The following is a 19,411-nucleotide window of genomic DNA, read 5'->3' as shown; positions in this document are numbered from 1 at the left end:
AGAAGAATGTGTATTCTTTTGCTTTAGGATGGAATGTTCTGAATATATCTGTGAAATCCATCTGGTCCAGCGTGTCATTCAAAGCTGTTATTTCCTTTTTGATCTTCTGCTTAGATGATCTGTCCTTTGCAGTGAGGAAAGTTTTAAAGTCCCCTACTATTATTGTATTATTATCAATGTGTTTCTTTGATTTTGTTATGAATTGGCCTATGTAATTGGCTGTGCTTATGTTAGGTGAATAAATATTTACAATTGTTAAGATCTTTTTGTTGGATAGATTCTTTAATTATGATATAGTGTCCTTCCTCCTCTCTTATTACAGTCTTTAGTTTAAAATCTAATTTGCCTGACCCCGTTTCAAGTCTCCAAACCCTGCAGACTCTGTGGCATACTCCAGCACCATTCCTCCCCAGGGAGGAAGGGGGATCTAGATCTAGCCGGTTATGCTGCCTGTTGGGTCCCTGCTCAGAGAACAGTTGCCCAACTGTGCTGCAGTTCCCAGTTTATGGCAACTGCGAGCTGAAAGCCCACTCCTGGGCTCACTGATTTCAGTCCCCTTCCTCATCCCTATGCCTGGGAGCTCTGCCGCACTCAGGCACCCCCAGTCTTCCTGTGACCACACTGCCCCAGCTAGTGTTCCATCCCCACTTAACAGCCTGAGAAATGTCCCTCATGGGAGCAGACTTCTAAAAGTTCTGTTTTTGTGCTCCACTGCTATATTACTTGTCGTTAGCTGGCTGATGGAGGTTCCCACTCCCCACAGTCGATCTTCCCATATATCACCTCAGATTCACTTCTCTGCATCTCCTACCTTTCAGAAAGTGGTTGCTTTTCAATTTGTAGAGTTGTAGCTATTCTATTCTTCAATCTGGTTGAGTTCACAGCAGAATGATTTGATAGCTATCTAGCTGAATTCCTGGGACCAGATGAAATTAAGGTCTCCTACTCCTCTGCCATCTTGGACTCTGTCCTTGGTGCAGCCTCTTTAAAAACAGTCTGGAGGTTCCTAAAAAGTTAAAAATAGAGCTACCCTAGGAGCCAGCAATAGCATTAGTGGGTATTTATCCAAAGAATACAAAAATACAAATTTAAAGAGATAAATGCACCTCTATGATCATAGCTGCATTATTTACAATAACCAAGATATGGAAGCAGCCCAAGTGTTCATCAATAGATGCATGGATAAAAATATGAATATTGTTCAGCTATAAAAAAAGAATGAAATCTTGCCAATTGCAATGACATGGGTGGAGCTAGAGAGTATAATGCTAAGCATGTTAATTCAGGCAGAGAAAGGCAAATATCATGTGATTTCCCTCACATGTGGAATTTAAGAAACAAAACAAACAAGCAATGGAAGAGAGAGAGAGAGAGAAGCCAAGAAACAGACTCCTAACTATAGAGAACAAACTGAAGGTTACCAGAGGGGAGCTGGGTGGGGGGATGGCTAAAATATGTGATGGGGATTAAGGAATGCTCTTGTGGTGAATACAGGGTGATGTATGGAACTGTTGAATCACTATATTGTACACCTGAAACTAATATAATGCTAACTAACTGGAATTAAAATAAGACCTTAAAAAAATACAAACTCATTTGTTGTGTACCAGTACAAATATAGGAAAGAAAAAAAAAATCTCTGACATATGCTGTAACTCTTCTGTGTATTGTCTCCTATTTATTATTCTATGTTTTCACTGGAACATTGAATACACATTTTTTTCCCAATTAATTAAACAAATATTTATTGAGTATTTATATGAGCCAGGCACTAATGCCAGGTGCTTTGGATGAAAAAGATATTCATGGCCTCAAAGATACTGGAGGAGACATGGAAGCAGTCACACACCAATGCCCCAATAACATATAACATTAAGCCAAGGAATCAAACTCTCAGTGAAAATCAACATACCATCTCTTTGAGGTATAACATCACTTCCTGAGGGATACTTTCTCTGACTCCAACCCTGGATTAAGTCCCCCCGCTGGATGTTACTGCTGCTACCTATACCTAGCATTCAACATGCTTTTTATAATCACTTAATGACGGCCTTCCCTGCTGGACTGTCAGTCGTGAGGACAGGGCCCTCGCACCGGCCCTGCTGCTTTCCCAAGCTTACCACAGTACCGACGGAAGTAGCGGTCATTTGCTGAGTTTACCTATGCATCAGGTGCTATGACAGGCTCCTTACAGTCACCACTACATTTTATCTTCCCAGTGATCCTCAGCCACTGATACTGTCCCTATCTTACAGATGAGGAAGCCATGGCTACTTTACTAGTAGGTGGCAGAACTGTGAACCCAGGACTGACTTAATAACATGTAATATCAGATCCACCTGAGCCACTTTTAAGAATTTCCATTATCTGATGCCAATCTATTCATCCAGCTAATTTACCACTCTCTTCCTTGAATGAGCAACCCCACCCTTAATAACATAATGCTCACTACTCTTTCAACACTTCACTTTTGTTTGGCCTATCCTCTGGCATTGGTCTAGATCAACTTCTCTCAAATGAGTATTTATTTAGTTTAACAAATCGATAATGTACTCATCTATTAGCACAATTTTCTGAATATTGTTCCCAAATTTGTTCTACAGAGGCTTATCCTTCATGAAACAATTATTGGGACTGCCTACCAGGATCTCCTATCAGGTCTATTGGAACCTGAGAAAATAGTTCCTAGTAATAGCTTTATTTTTTTTTTTTCTTTTTCTTTTCTTTTTTTTATTATTATGTTATGTTAATCGTAATAGCTTTATTTTTAAAGCACTTTTCAGACTCATATAATGAGCTATATAGGACAGTAGAAATTACCTAGCTCAACTTCTCATTTTATAGCTAAGATTGAGAAAACTTGGATTTGATCCAAGTTATAGAGTCAGTGGTGAGTCAAGACCATGCTGTAACCTCCTGCTTAATTTTATTAATTTATGATAACTGCTGCCACTCCAGTATTAATTTCACAAAGGCCAATATCTCTAATACCTGTTGGCATCTACGACTTGACTGCCCAGGTTCCAGTCCCAAACCTACACCCTTCTCTAGCTATGTGATCCTGGGTTAGATATTTACGCTGTTCATGCCTCAGCCTCCTCTTCTGTTAAATAAGGATCATAGTTCCTACCTCTTAGGGTTGTTAGGAAATCCAAATGACATTATACATGAAAAGCACTTAGAATAGTGTGTGGCACATAGTAAATAATAGTAAATAATAGATACTATTATTCCTATATAATAACCATAGTTCCTACCAAAGGTACAAAACATTCTCTCTCTTCTTGGAACTTAATCCTTGTGTTACGTTGAGGAATGATTGATTTTTTCCAAACTGAAATAAATACAAGGCAATTGATGTGTTCACTAACTTTACTAACACTACATTTACCATGTTATCACCATGGAATGTAAATTCAGGTTAGACAAGAAAATTTCACAAGTGTAATAAAGCACTCTGGAGTATACCAAAGTTTGTGTATAATGTCTGACCAAACCACCTTGCTGATAAATCATTAATCACTTCAGTTATAGGTAATTTGTTAACATTTATGATTCTTACAGAGAAAATAAACTTCATACATTTAAAAAGTGTTTTTCATTTAACCTTTGCATTAGTACTTAAAATACACATTTCTATTTTAAGATAACATTTAAAAATCATTCTAATACATCAGCAGCATAAATATAACTCTGTAATTACAAAAAAAGCTAAACTGGGATCCACAGTTAAGTTATTCTCATGTTTACAAGTATGATTCCGAAATAAATACTACTTCTAAGCAGCTGTTATCAGCTTTTTTAGGTTTGGTTTAAATACACGTATTTTCGGTTGTGGGGAAGCTTATTATATTATATTCCATGCACTGTTCTGAAAGGGTTAAGAGCCAACCAGCCCTAAAAACTGAAGTACTCAATCAGTCTGCAAAACAAGCAGAAAAAAGTTAAATGGGATTCCTACACAGCATCAAAACAATGTGATATTCTGCAGCAAGTGGAAGTACTCAGAATTGGCAAATTGTCCTCTTTATAACTGATTTTATCAGAAGAGTTTAAGAAGGAGCATATTTTATCACTGTCAAGTACATTTAAAAGTGACATGTTGGGGCACCTGGGTAGCTCAGTCCTTAAGTGTCTGCATTCGGCTCAGGTCATGATCTCAGGGTCCTGGGATCGAGCCCCGCATCGGGCTCCCTGCTCTGCCGGAAGCCTGCTTCTCCCTCTCCCACTCCCCCTACTTGTGTTCCCTCTCTCGCTCTGTCTCTCTCTGCCAAATAAATAAATAAAATCTTTAAAAAAAAAAATAAATAAAAGTGACATGTTTCTTTTGTTCTAATTTGACTCCGCTGAATGACCTAGCTAGTTAACTGGTCACTAGTAATTTGGTTACCAGGCAAATCAAGCCTGCAAGAAAGGAAGCCAATATTTAAATTACTGTGCTATTGTGTGACTCATTCAAACGATTTATTTTCAACATAAACATAAACTCAATATGAGATGCCTAGCTAAAGCAAGCACCACCAACAAAACCAAGACCGCTTCTCTTCTTCTAAGGTTTAGGCTTTGCCCAGAATTCCTTATACATGGAATAGCCCATACCGAGAGTCATTGCTCCCACAACAAAGCCTTGGGCTGCCACACGCATGTGGATCAGGTGAACAGACATTTTAGTATTTCCCCTGCTCTTCAATTTATATAATCCATATGCAACGATTGCTGCAAATCCCGCCATTCCAATGGGAATAAACGGTGCTTCTCTAGCTTTTCGGATAAGTTTAGATCCCTGATCTTCATCCTATGAAGAAAGAGAAACATCTGTGCCGGTTCACAAAGTGGCTGAAGAATCCTCCTCTGGATCAGTGTAAATTGTTCAACTGGTCAACAGAGCAGAAGTTTTTTCTCCCTCCTTCAGGAAGGAAGGGGATGGCAATCTCTCTCCTACAATGACAGGACTTCGGCTCCAACTGGTTTCTGGCTCTCTCCCACGCTCGCCGTCCAGCCGGGTTCTTCTGAATACACATTTTATACAATTATTTTTTAATTGCTTATACCAGAGCTAATGTAATCTCATTAATAATCAAAACTGTGTGTAAGTTAGAAATTTCTAGAGATGTATACCAAAAAAAAAAAAAAAAAAAAGGTCAAGGGTGCTTGTTAAAATATAAATTCCTAGACTTATTAGGCAAACTGAATCAAAATTTGGGAACGACCCCAAGAATATACATGAAAACATTTCCCACCAATGGTTTTTCTTTTTATTTTTTTCAACCAATGATTTTTCTATGCATTAATTTACTTATTTATATTGCATTATATATTGAAAATCAGAAAATTAAAAAATAAATGTGCCATAAATATATTCCATTTTTCATAATGATTTATGCATATAAACCAAAAACCTAAGAGTTTCATAGGAACTCTAATGTTAAGAGAAATTGTATCCCACACATCTTTAGGTTAGATTTTTCTATATTCAATCATGTGCCTCTGAATTTAATCAAGTTCTGTCAAATTTAAGATTATCATATAAATCTAACCAAACAAATTGCAACAGTAAAAATTACACATATGCACTTTGCATGTATTATATGTGTATACAGTAATCTTTTCTACACTAAAAATTATATATGTATATGATTTTATATTATATAAATTAAAAAATTTGCAAGGACAAATAAATCAAACAAAAGAAAAAAGTACAGGTCAAAGAAAATTATCTGTACATAATAAACAAAATTTTAATGTCAACATATATACATATCAATATTAAAAATCTGTATCATAAAAAATATATGCTAAGGATATGAATAGGATATTCATTACAGAAAATATTTAAAACAGACATAAACATAAGAAAAGATGATCAATACCTTTCATAATCAGGGAAATTCAAAATAGGGAATTTAAAGTAAAATTCAAATTTTATTTCTCAGATAGCAAATAAAAGTATTGAGAAACACTGAGTTGTCAAAAAATGGTTTTTCTCATACACTGAGAGTGAGATTATAATTGAAATAGTTTTAGAGTTTATTAAAAAGTATAAACTCTTTGCTTTAGCAATTCTACTTCTAGGAGTCTAAACCAAAGTAGTACTAATACATAATTATAATGATTACATGTTCAAAGCACTTGTTTGTGATGTTGTTTGAATTATTTAAATATGAGGAAAAAAATCTTTCTATAAGGAATGCCGACATATGTGTGGTTTATTCATTATGTGGGATTTAATTTTTAAAAAGTAAAAATAATGAAATAGGTTCATAAGTACTAATGTGAAATGATGTTTATACTATGTGGTTAGGTAAAAAGGTAAATCATAGATAATATAAACGCTTGATGTTATTTATGAAAAAAGTATTTGTAACCACATGAGTAAAAAGTTGTAGAAGCCTACACATCAAATTAACAACATTAGTCATAACTAAAGAGCAGAATAAAAGAGATAGCCTGGGTATTTTCACTTTTTATCTTGTATTTTTTTAATATTAACTAGTAAGTACATATTGACAATTTTAAAAAATGAAATTTAACAGAAGAGGAATGAAATGAGTTAACCACAAAATGTTTTTGCTTAAATTCTTGGTAAATGCTAGAGTGTGATTATCAATGAATTCAGTGATCATAGAGGTTCTCTAGGAAAGATTTAATAAAGGGCTGGACAACGCGCTCACTACTGCCCCCTCTGGGAAGTGCAACAAAATCTTACAAAAACACGAGAACAGGGAACAAGGAATAGTTAACTCTTTACACCAGTTTGCCTAATGGGAATTATCAAGGATCAAATAAAGTTGACTTCAAAGTTTAGAGGACATCCAGGATTACAGTAGTCCCCCCTTATCCACTTTGTTTCCATTGGTTTCAGTTACCTGTGGTCAACTGTGGTCCTGAAGCAGATAATCCTCCCTCTGACTTATCAGAAGATCAGTAGTAGCCTAATGCTATGTCACCATGCTTATGTCACTAAACTCACTTCATCTCATCACATAGGCATCTTATCTCACATCATCACAAGTGAGCACAATACAGTCAGATATTTTGGGAGAGACAGAAAGTTAGAGACCTGTTGCACATAACAATTATTACAATACATTGTAATAATATACAATATACATATAAATATAATAAAATATAATATACAATATATTGTTAAAATTGTTCTATTTTATTATCAGGTATTGTTGTTTATCTCTTACTGTGCCTAATTTATAAATTAAACTTTATCATGGGTATGTATGCATAGGAAAATCATAGTATATAAGGGTTTGGCATTATCCATGGTTTCAGGCATTCACCGAAGGTCTTGGAATGCATCCCACATAGATAAGAGGGGACTACTATATATTTCTACTACTTTTTTTTTCTATTTCCCTTGTAATTTCTTACTATTACTTGAAACCAAATATGTCTGCTTCTTCTCTACTGAAGCACTTTCTAATATGTATATATTAAATATATACATATAATATATATGATAGTTTTCTAAATATATATATAGTTTTCTAAAATTTAAACTTTGCAGTTTAAAAAAGAAGATTTTTAGAAGAAGAAGATTTTAGAAGAAGAATTTAAAAAAGAAGAAAAAATATTTATGGAACATCTATTATATGCTAGTCACTCTTCCAAGATATGGGAAGGTAACAGTAAAAAAACAAACAAAAAATATAGACAAAGCCCCTGCTCTCATAGTGCAAGGATAGATACAATAAGCAAAAATGTAAATTCTAATATGTGTCAAATGTTGACATGTGATATAAAGAAAATAAACAAGGAAGAGGAATAGGAGTAACAAGTCAGGACAGTAAATGTGCTATTTAAAATAGGATGAGCAGAACACGCTTCACTGAAGAGATGAGAATTAGATCGAAAGGAATTGAAATAGAAAATCATGCTGATATTTCAGAAAAGGACAACAATTACAAAGACCCTGAGTCAGGAATGTACTTAGCATTTTTAGGAATAACATGGAAGCAAGTATCACTGGAAGAGAGGAAGCAAGGGAGTTAAGAATGGGAAATATATCAGATGACCTGTGTGTGTGTGTGTGTGTGTGTGTGTGTGTGTGTGTGTGTGACTGTGTGTGTGTTGTGGGAAGAGATACAATACATATCGTCCTTTTGGCCAGGATCAGCAAACTATACCTGGGGACCTGCCATTTGTTTATGTAAATGAAGTTGTATTAGAATACAGCTATAACCTTTTGCTTTGTATTGTCTGTGGCTGACTTCACACTATAAAACAGAGTTGAGTAGTTGCAATAGAGACCATAGAGCGCACAAAGTACAAAATATTACTATCAGGCCCTTTGCTGGCTCCTACTTGAGACAATTGTAAAGACTTTGGCTTTTATTGTAAGTCTGATAAGAAGGCAAATGCTTGATTCCTATTGTATCCGTGTCTTGAAGGTCATGATAAAAGTTTTAGATTTATTCTATGTGTGAATAGATATTTTTGAATATTTTTAATTAGGGCAGTGTTCAAAGAACTATTAGAGCTATTTTGTGGAGAATAAATTATAAGAAAGCAAGAGTGGAAGCATAGAGAAGAATTAGATGGTCTAACAGCAGTGTAAGTAAGAAATGATACAGGTTTGAAAAAAAAGATAACATTGGAAAGAAGGAAATTATAATAAATGGAAATTGCTAACATAGTGGGTAGACGGTGAGAGAAAGTTAAAAATCAAGAATGACTCCTAGGTTTATAACTTGAGCAATTGATGTTATAGGGAATATTAGGGATAAAGTTTGGAAGGGAGAGAGCATATGTGGCTCTTAGGGATAAAATAAGTCTGGGATAGCTCTTAGATTCCCAAGTGGATATGTAAATAAAAATGTATGTAGGGATTTAAGAAGGCAGAAATTGATGGAAAAATATGGGAGCCTTTCTATAGAGAGTACACAATTGGAAGAGGTTAGATGAGATATCTAGAAAGAAAATGTTGATGGACAAATAGAGAATTTTTAGATGTCTAGTAGAAAAGCAGAATGAGAGTAAGAGGACAGTGACTTAGTGTGACAGTCAAGGTCCCCACAGAAACAAAGATGGCAGCATTCAACTTCATGATTACATTCCTGATACTTAACAACAGTTGGAATTTGATTTTAGTAATATACCATGGATTCTATTCTAACAGTTAGATATTGAATTTAGTAATATAACATGGATTCTAAACTGTATTAGGAGGGAAATGAAGACCATGATGGATTTGAGAAAGTGGTAAGGATAGTGAACTCTATATACACAAAATGAAATCTTCTCATAATAGAATGCTTATTAGCCATGGCCCAAAGAAATGTTTATTACTCGTGGTTGATATTTAACTTTCCTTTATTTATCATAAGGAGAATAACTGTAAGTTATTTCAATAATTCATTGCATTTCTGTGTCATTTTACACTTTAGATGATATTTACCCATGTATCAGAAAGTCCAAAAATTAATAACATATAACTGAAGCACATTGACCATTGTCTTAGAGATTTAATAAATGAAAGGTATTCTACCAATAATGTGAGTACCAGCAGAACATATATCAGACAAATCCTAAGAAGGAAAACAGAAAATTCTTTAAGTAAAACTTGGCTTAAGTTGTGCTAAAGTTGGGCATTCCTTACTGAGAATTATATTTATTTGTTTTACATTGTAGTCATGTGAGGAAACACTGTGAATAGTGGGTAATTAATTTTTCTGCTAATGTAACTCTTTGGAATTAATTTGGAAATTAATAATCTCTTTGTAAATTATATGGATGTGATGAGGTAAGAACTGATGTATTTTCTGAAATACAGACCTAAGAAGACATGCACTCTTCATTCTCCTACAAACTTCTTGGGGTTTGAAGGTGACACAATTACTGAACTTCAAAATGTTATGCGACAGTGGACAATTCCTGCTTATAGGTAGGATCTTGCCTAAGTAGATAAGCTCTGTACTTGAGCAGATATGATTCACAATTTTTTTTAAAAGGGGATTATGTATTACTACATATCCTTTACCTTAGTTATAATAAGCTTTGACTGTAACAGTAGAAATGGAAATTAAACATTAACTATATTTCAAAGCTTGTCATAAATGTTAACACAGAATCAGCAAGTTAATCTCTAATTTAAATATGTACAATCCTGAGTAAATTTTGCACTTGCACAGGCGACGGTGCCGGAACATTCTTTACCTATAATTTACCTATAATTTACCGAGCTGTTTTGTATGACTGCACACCCAGCTAACATAGCCATTTTACACTTAACTGAGTAGATTGGGAGCCAAAGTAGAGACACGTTTTATTTTAATGTCACCTATAGCTAAAGTTATGTCAGGATTTCCATTATAAACCTGTTTTCAGGGCTTAATACCTTTGTAATAGTTTTAATCACGGACTGAACCCAAATTTTTTTCTGAAGAATATCAAGCAACATAGCTTTAGAGAAAAAGGAGGCCAAATATGTAGGGCTAAGGAAACATACCAATATTAGGAAGGACATAATTTATTTCTGTGGAGCTTAAAACTATTTTAGTAATGTAGGTAAACAACAAAAGTACAATATTTAAAAGTAATCTCTATACCTAACATGGGGCTCAAACTCACAATTCTGAGATCAAGAGTCACATGCTCCCAACTGAACCAGCCAGGTGCACACATTTTTATTTATTTATTTATTTATTTTAAGATTTTTTTTATTTATTTGACAGAGAGAGACACAGCGAGAGAGGGAACACAAGCAGGGGGAGTGGGAGAGGGAGAAGCAGGCTTCCCACAGAGCAGGGAGCCCGATGTGGGGCTTGATCCCAGGACCCTGGAACCATGACCTGAGCCGAAGGCAGACGCTTAATGACTGAGCCACCCAGGCGCCACCAGGTGCACACATTTTTAAAAAGATTTATTTATTTATTTGAGAGAGAGAGAGAGATCACTAGTGCAAGGAGGGGCAGAGGGGAAGAATTCCAAGCAGACCACACTGAGCATGGAGCCCCATGCAGGGCCTGATCCCAGGACCTTGAGATCATGACCTAAGCTGAGATCAAGAGTCAGATGCTTAGCTGACTGCACCACACAAGGGCCCCCCTAAAAGTATAATTTTTGGGAAAAAGAATGACTTACACTCATAGACATAGGCTGACAGGAGGGGGGTTTCATGGAAATTTATAGGCAGGATTAGATTCTTTGAATTAGCACTTTCAAATTCTCAATCAAGTTTATCCATGCTATATTTGTTCAATTCCTCACCCAATATTTGGATTAATTTGTCTACCAGAAATTGTTATTTGTGTATGGTTAGTCCATATATTGAGTTTCACTCTTGATTTTTCCTCTTTTCTCACCAATTCTACACTTAAAATATTCCATTTTTTTCATGGTGGAAATGTTTTTATCAACCATGGCAAACTTGCAACACTGAATTTCTCCCCACGTTAGTACTGCACACCAAAAAAGTCCAGAAATATTTCCATGGGGCATGGTGATTTCTGATGAGAAATAACAAATCCCCAAGTGGGTTTTAACCTTTGTAAGGATGCACATTGGGCTTCTTTGTATTATTCACTTGAAGGCTGAGCTTTCTCACTTCTCATGTAGTCATTTCTGAGGGATTTTGGTGGACACAGGATGATTAAACATCATTTGAGTAAGTCTTGTGCATATTGCAAAACACTGCTTCATATACCTTCCTGTGTATTACTATGAGAAAATCAATCTTTTTTACCTTTGCTTTTCCTCTGATGTTATTACTTCCTATCTATGACACTATACTAGATGCTTGGTGTGGAAAAATTAATTAGATTCAGTGCTCTCTATTTCAAAAATGGGGAGCACAAAAATCTAGTTGGAAGTACAGTATAGTGTTTAGGATTCTAAACTTTGCTAATCTGGTTTGAATTTAGACTCTTCCATTTAAAGCTCTGAGACCCTGAGAAAAACCCACTTTCTAATCACCATTTTTCATCAGGTAATCAGCATTAAATGATAACTATTAAATTAATAGCTCAAAATCACAAGCATTTATTCAGAACCAGGCACTGTCTAAGCATCTTTCATTTAATTCATACAACAACACATTGCAATGAATTGTATTATTATCTTAATTTTATAGTGAGTGAATGAGAATTAGAAAGATTAATTTATTGGCAACCATGAATAATTGAGTGATGAGAATTGGATTTGTACCTAATAGTCTGGATCCCAGCTTCATGCACTTAACCTCATGCACTACTGTCACCCTTTCTGAGAATTAAGTAAATGATAACTTCAGCAAGCTCATCCCAATGGTTGGCACACAGGTAGTGTTCAATAAATGATAGCTAGCTATAGAATCTTAAATTAATAGAACAGTAGATATTTGAAAACTAGAAAAGAAATATCCCATCAAAATCTTTCTATTCAAAAACTGAATTCTAGATAAGTTGTAACGTGGTCAATTTCAAATGAATCTACTATTTAAAAAATTAAAGTAGTTAAGCTTAAAGCCATTCATACATTCATTAAATTATCCATCCAAAAGTAATTAGCCACATATATGGATAAAGTTGTCCCCAAGATTTGATAGGCATATTAAATAAATTAGACATAGATATTTCTCTCACAAAGTAGGGCCTTAACAAAGACATTTGAGGGGCACCTGGTTGGCTCAGTCATTAAGCGTCTGCCTTCAGCTCAGGTCATGATCCCAGGGTCCTGGGATCGAGCCCCGCATCGGGCTCCCTGCTCCACGGGAACCCTGCTTCTCCCTCTCCCACTCCCCCTGCTTGTGTTCCCTCTCTCGCTGTGTCTCTCTCTGTCAAGTAAATAAAATCTTAAAAAAAAAAAAAGACATTTGAGATCATTTGTCTTTCTTCAGTTGGCTTATTCAGTTAGCCAGTTAGTAAGTTAGTCATTCAACATGTATTTCCTGAGATACACAAATATGACTTTCAGGTATTTTGCTAGACTCTGTGATACATTAGTGGACACAAAAGAAGATAAATTTATTCTTATGGAAGCAAGAGTCCATAAAAGATTTACTAATAATGTGTTTAGCTCACAATTAGTCAGAACTGCTTAGGGCAGAAACAACTAGAATACATTTAATGCATAAAATGTTATTTCCAATGGACCTTAAAGAAAGGTAAGATTTGGCAAAGTGGAAATAGGGCTGGGAAAACATTTTTAGAAACAATGTAAACCAAAAATTAATGATGACAAGATGTTGGCAAATACTGAAAAATTTAAGAGTTAAATTTATCTCTACTTAAAACAATGGTTCTTAAATTTTACTAAATAGTAGAGCCACCTGAGAAGCCTTTAAAAATCCCAATGCCTAGGTTTCTATCTATACCAATTAGTATGTTTGAGAGATGAGCTAGGTATTAATATTGTTTAAAGATCCCCAGAAGATCCCAGTGTGCAGCAGATTTTGAGAACCACTGGTTTAGAGTATAAAAAATAAAAACTAAACATTCTGAGAGGAAAAATAGATTTAATTACAGTGTAGAAGAACTTAAATCTCAAGGAAAACCATTTGGACATAATCCAATAGGATATGTGAAATGATCAGAGAAGAGGATCTATAGGTAAAAAGAGAACTATGTCCCATGACCAAGGGAAGGAACACCTGACATTGTGATTGTTGGGGAGGAAGAGCTTCCTCTACTTTGTGGTCCTTCTAACTGGACTTAGAATCAAATTGCTATGAGACAGATTAACAGGAGAAAATCAAATTTAATAGGTGTATGCACAGGGAATTTACACAGACATGAAATTTCAAAGACCTGAGGCAACATGAAGCCTATATGAGCTGCAGAGAGGGGTAGGGCCACTCTCCGTAGGAGGATACAAAGGAGAGGGAGGCCATTAGCAGGAGGTGAAAGGAGATGTTTAGAAAAACAAGGGGTGCCATATTATGCAGGTAAGTTTCTTAGGTAAAGGAGAGTCTCTGTTAGTTCTTTTCCTGATACAGGCTTTCCTTTTCAATCTAAGTTTGGGCAGTTGAGGGGGAATCAGAGTGCTTTTCCTGCATCTGCTGGGTTTTAATTATTTTTAACTCAAAATAATCTTTATGCCAAAGTGTCCCATCTTGGGGCAGCCTACCTTTGAACCCTACATGATCAAAACCCCAAAATGTCAAGGAGAATAAGAACAGAAAAATGACTTATAGAATTTGGCAACTAGAATGCATTTGATAACTTTCAGGAAGCAGTTTCAGAGTAGCAAGGGAGAAAACTGGATTCCAAGTGGTGAAGAAGTAGCAAATATTAATATACAACTACTTCTTCAATACACCTAAACACAAAGTGAAGTTTGTAGCTCTTTTTGGAGAAAAAAAAAAAAATAGGAAGGAATAGAGAATGTACTTGATTATGTTAGTAGGCTAAAAGAAATGTAACAGCAAGGGAAAATAGGAATAAAGATAATGGGTTACATACTCACATCCCTGAGGGTGTATGGGCATTTTAGTTTGTATTCTTCTATCAGGAGAACTTATATCAAGGATATGAGTGCAGGTAATTTATTTGAGAAATGATCTCAAGAAGCAAAGTGAGGAAACAATAAATTGGGACCAGGAAATAGGAAGACCCAACATCAGAATCTATTACTGAGGTCACTTATGTGAGCAATGGAGGCTTGATCCAGGGAACCCCTGAAAAGTGTCAGGGATATGCATTTAAGATATGGGAGATTGGAGTGTTTCTCTGTTAGTTCTAATCCCTCAGTGTTTGTGGAGACTTCTAGGGAATTAACTCCTCTACATGTCTTGGCTGAGCTTGCCCTAGGTCCATTAAGTTCCCTGGTTTGTAGAAGACCTTGAGATAAAATGGAGAAGTTAGTTGCTAACAATATGAGGCAAGTCTGAGCTCTCACAAATGCATGCACTGCAGCTGTCGTTGCAATTAGAGGTGGGGAAACCAACAGTTAGAGAAGGCTGGAGTTCACACAGGAAAGTGCTAACAGTTGAGATGGCACTCATGGTGGAAATATATTCTATGGAAATGAAAAGTACAAAAAAGATTTGAGTGTGGAGATCAGAAGGAGCATTGTTAGAAAAAGGGTTATGATTTATCAATGTAGAAAATAAAAGATGTAGAACAACAACCTGCTATATGTATCAGGTGCTGGATATATTCAGTTCTTACCAACCCTTTGTGTTAGGTATTACTACTCTTATTTTATATTGAGGAAACTGAGGCTAGAGGCTCACCTAGAATGTGAATACAGATCTGCCTAGTCACAAAGCCTTTACTAATTCACTTTACTATATTAATTCCTTTGGATGTAAGAATAAGTTTAGGGGCACCTGGGTGACTCAGTTGGTTAAGAGTCTGCCTTCAGCTCAGGTCATGATCTTAAGGTCCTGGGATCAAGCCCCACGTTGGACTCTCTGTTCAGTGGGGAGTCTGCTTTTCCCTCTCCCTCTGTGTTCTCTCTCAAATAAATAAATAAAATCTTTAAAAAAAAAAAGAATTAGGCTGCAACTACACAATTTCTGGGTAGAGAGAATTTGGTAGCATGAAGATAGCAACTGATGTGTTTTTGATTTAGTACTAGTTCATTTGGCATGTCCATAGGAGAAGGCAGAACTAAGAGTCACTCCTAAATGTACTGTTTGTGGGGAGGAGACTGTTAGAAGTAGAGTATGGGAGAAGACTCATATGGAGGAGGAAGGAAGAGACAGAATATCAAAAACAAGAGCTAGGGAGACAGACAGACTGCAGCCAGATATGTGGGCATGCCAGCTGGAGAAGCAAGGCAGAGAGCAGTTCTTAAATATCAATATCAAGAAAAATGTTTTGAGCTGCTTGGTTTCCACTGCTGTGAATTAGTCAACAAATATCATTGAGTGATATTATGTTTCTAATAGTGAACAGCATAGAACATTCCTCTCAAACATATTTTCTAGTAAGGAGGAAAAATATAAACAAGTATTTAAATAATACTTTGCTAAGTGGCTTGCAGGAAATGTACAAAGTGTTATGGTATATAATTGAGGGTTCTTTTCCAGAGTGAGGGGTTAGTGAAGTCAGTCCTGGGTAAATAAGTGGAATGAACAACTGGGATAAAAGCCAGGAAACAAGAGATCTAGCAACAGCTCTGGCATTTGTTGGTTTTGTGACATAGGTAATCTATTTAATTTTCTCATTCCTCTGTTTTATTATCTGAAAAGTTTTATGAATTATAGTGTAAGTAAAATTTTAAGATCAAAGCAAGAGAAAAATGACTTACAAAATAATAATGTTAAGCAAGAAAAGTTCATTTTTCTAGCATGGAGGTAGAAATGCATTCAAATCAGCAAACTGAAGCTAAGATTTTATTGAAAACAATGCTTCTGTGAAAATCTGACAGTTGCATCATGGACACCTCCTAAGCTGGTTTACCAGTCACCCAAAGCAATCATGTCTGATAGGTCTTCTTCAATACTAAGATAGTGTTTGGAATGTTGACCTTATTAGGGAATAGCAGAAACAGCAAGACAGAAACACAAGAATGTAGAAGAAATATTAGTTGTCAGCTACATTGTCAGAACAGCTAAGTATAGAATGCTTTAAGATATGGAGCCAAGAACTATGGATTTTGCTTTTAGTGATTTTTAACAGCATGAAATGCTTTGTTCTCAATCAAAATAAATTTAAAATAATAATGATACAAATCTTTAAAAAGAATAATGAAACTCTGCACATTGTAAAAGTTTTGCCTGTGAAAAAGCCCCTGGAGCATCATGCAAGTCAAATGCCACCAAATTCTATTTCTAGACCAAATTTTCTTCAGCCTCAGGGAATGGCTGTCAAATGTTTGCTTGACTAACATTCAGACAAAGCCACAGAGTCGATTGATAATTTTTAATGAATAAAGTCAGATTAATAAATGCTTGTTGAGAAAAAAAAAAACTGCGATTCATTGCATTCCAATTTCATATTGTGAAAGGAAAATGGAGAAAGCATAAGTACATAAATTAATAACAACCCATATTTTTAGCACTCCTATATATGGCAGTCATTCATATCAGGATAGCAATGGACTTAGGTGAGTAACCTCTCTGTGTATCTTTCTGAAGAAATGAGGTACAGTAATAAATTCTTTAAAGACAATGTAATTCTGTTATTTATGAAAAAATAAGCTTTTTGTCTTTAAGCAATTTCTTATGGGAAAGCATTTATTTGTGTTTTGTTGAGAGTGTGTAATAGCCATAAACACTGGAATCAGTGTTTCTACAATTGTGGTAGAAAACTCAGCAATATAAACTCATGGTCCTAACTTTAAGCTATAGCTTTTATCTCACTATTCAAAATACAGAGCATTCTCCAAACTTACTTCAGTATTATTGAACATGAGACACATTGTGTTTAACCCTTGATTTGGAATTCTTAACTTTTATTAACATCATGTTTAATTTATTTAACAAAGAAAAGAAGACAACACATATTTTAGAATGCACTTGAGAGTATTTCATTGCAGTCTTATTTTAGTTAGAAACAAAAGCATATTTTCAAATATTTATTTATTCTCTCATTTAAGAAGGTATATTTATATGTATGAAATTATGTTGCATTCTACAATAAAGATTAAAAAGACATATGTATTCTATCAAAGAATTACAGACAATTATAATACAGTATGATGAGTGGGATAATTGGATGTATATATGGAGAACCTGTGTATCTGTGAGTCAGGCATATTTTCCAAGAGCTCAGTTTTAAAGTGTCAATTAATGTAATAACCAGGGAGTTATCACAGGGAACCGCATGTGCAAAGACTCAGTGGCCTGGGATAACATGGCATATTTGAGGAATACTAAGTCATTCTATATCACTGTAACAATGGTTGCTCTTTAGAGCATTGCAGAAGATAAAGTTGTAAACATTGATAGGCAGAAAATATTTTTGCACATCACTGGAAATTAATTACTCCTAAAATAGATAGCCTGGTGTAATATTCAAGCTCACTCTAAGCATGACAAAAATGTTCCCTTTTTAACACTGGGTGTTGTACACAAATAATGAATCATGGAACACTACATCAAAAACTAATGATGTAATGTATGGTAATTAACATAACATAATAAAAAAAATGCTCCCTTTTTCCCCCTAGATATTTAAATGGGATATTAAAAAATGCAAAATGGTTAAAACAAAAAACATATTCCATTCTTAGATGAGTCATAAAAAATTATTTAAAAAAAGAAGAAAAAACGAGATAAAGCTGAACAATTGTGAATATGGTACAACATCTCACTGGAAATGGAGGAGAAGCAATGTAATTGAATATCGGAGCACAAATGACAATAACAATGGTGATCATTATGTTATTCCATATCCTACATCGACACAACCACAAAGAACTCCCCATGGACTGATAGCAAGAAATCTCTAACCTCTGAAATCTACCAGCAGTAATTTTCAAATATTCAGCTACATCAGTACCAAAAGAAAGCTTAGGAGGGAGGAGCAAGATAGTGGAGGAGTAGGAGACCTAAATTTCGACTGGTCCCAAGAATTCAGCTAGATAGGGATCAAACCTTTCTGAACACCTATGAACTCAAAAGGAGATTGAAAAAAACAATAGCAGCAACTCTCTGAACAGAAAAGCGACCACTTTCTGGAAGTGAATCCGAGGCGATGTTTGGGAGGATAGACGGCGGGGGAGGGGGCCTCTGTCAGCCGTTACTGGCAAGTGATAGAGCAGCAGAGCACAAAATCGGAACTTTTAGAAGTTGGCTTTGCTGAGGGACGTCACTGCAGTGGCTAAGCGGGGGGTAGAACTCTCGCTGGGTCAGTGTGGTCTCAGGACCCCTGGGGTCACAGAAAGACTGGGGGTGCCTGAGTGTGGCCGAGCTCCCAGGTATCAGAGCAGGAAAGCTGGCTGCAGAGACGGAGCTGAGGAGTGGGCTCTCAGCTTGGAGTTGACATAAACCGTGATCCACAGCACAGCTGGGCCACTGCTCTTCCAACAGGGACCCAAAAAGTGGCAGATCCGGGGAGACTCCCCTTCCTCCCCTGGGAGGAGCAGCATGGGAGTGCACCACAGGAATCTGCTGGGTTTGGAGACTCCAAACAGGGTCGGGTGCCAGAGATAAAAATGCTCGGTCACAGGCCGGGTGAGCACAGAGTGTGGCCAGAGACCGGGGAGACAGGAGTGATTGACTGCTTTTCTCTGGGGCTCACTGAGGAGTGAGGCCTGAGTTCTCGGCTCCCTTGGGGCAGAGATTCGGAGGCCGCCATTTTCTCTCTCAGCCTCCAAGGCTCTGCAGAGGACTTGCAGGGAACAAAAGCTCCCGAGAGAAAACCCGAGTAGATTACTTAGCCTGGACCCGGCAAGGGCGGGGCAATTCCGCCTCTGGCAAAGACATTTAAGAACCACTACAAGAGGCCCATCCCCCAGAAGACCAGCAAGAACCGCCAGCCAAGACCGAGTTTACTGATCAATGAGAACGGCATAACTCCACTGCTAGGGG

At 36.1% G+C, this 19,411-nt stretch overlaps 1 pseudogene; it reads right to left on the bottom strand.

Moving 5' to 3' along the window:
• Positions 1-4,507: 4,507 nt before the first annotated feature.
• Positions 4,508-4,825, bottom strand: LOC116645879 (annotated as a pseudogene).
• Between the last annotated feature and the right edge of the window lie 14,586 nt (positions 4,826-19,411).

The sequence above is a fragment of the Phoca vitulina genome, unplaced genomic scaffold (genome assembly GCF_004348235.1).
Source record: "Phoca vitulina isolate PV1807 unplaced genomic scaffold, GSC_HSeal_1.0 scaffold34, whole genome shotgun sequence".
NCBI classification, from domain to species: Eukaryota; Metazoa; Chordata; class Mammalia; order Carnivora; family Phocidae; genus Phoca; species Phoca vitulina.
Note: the sequence above shows the minus strand (reverse complement) of the source record. Positions and strands in the feature narration are given on the sequence as shown.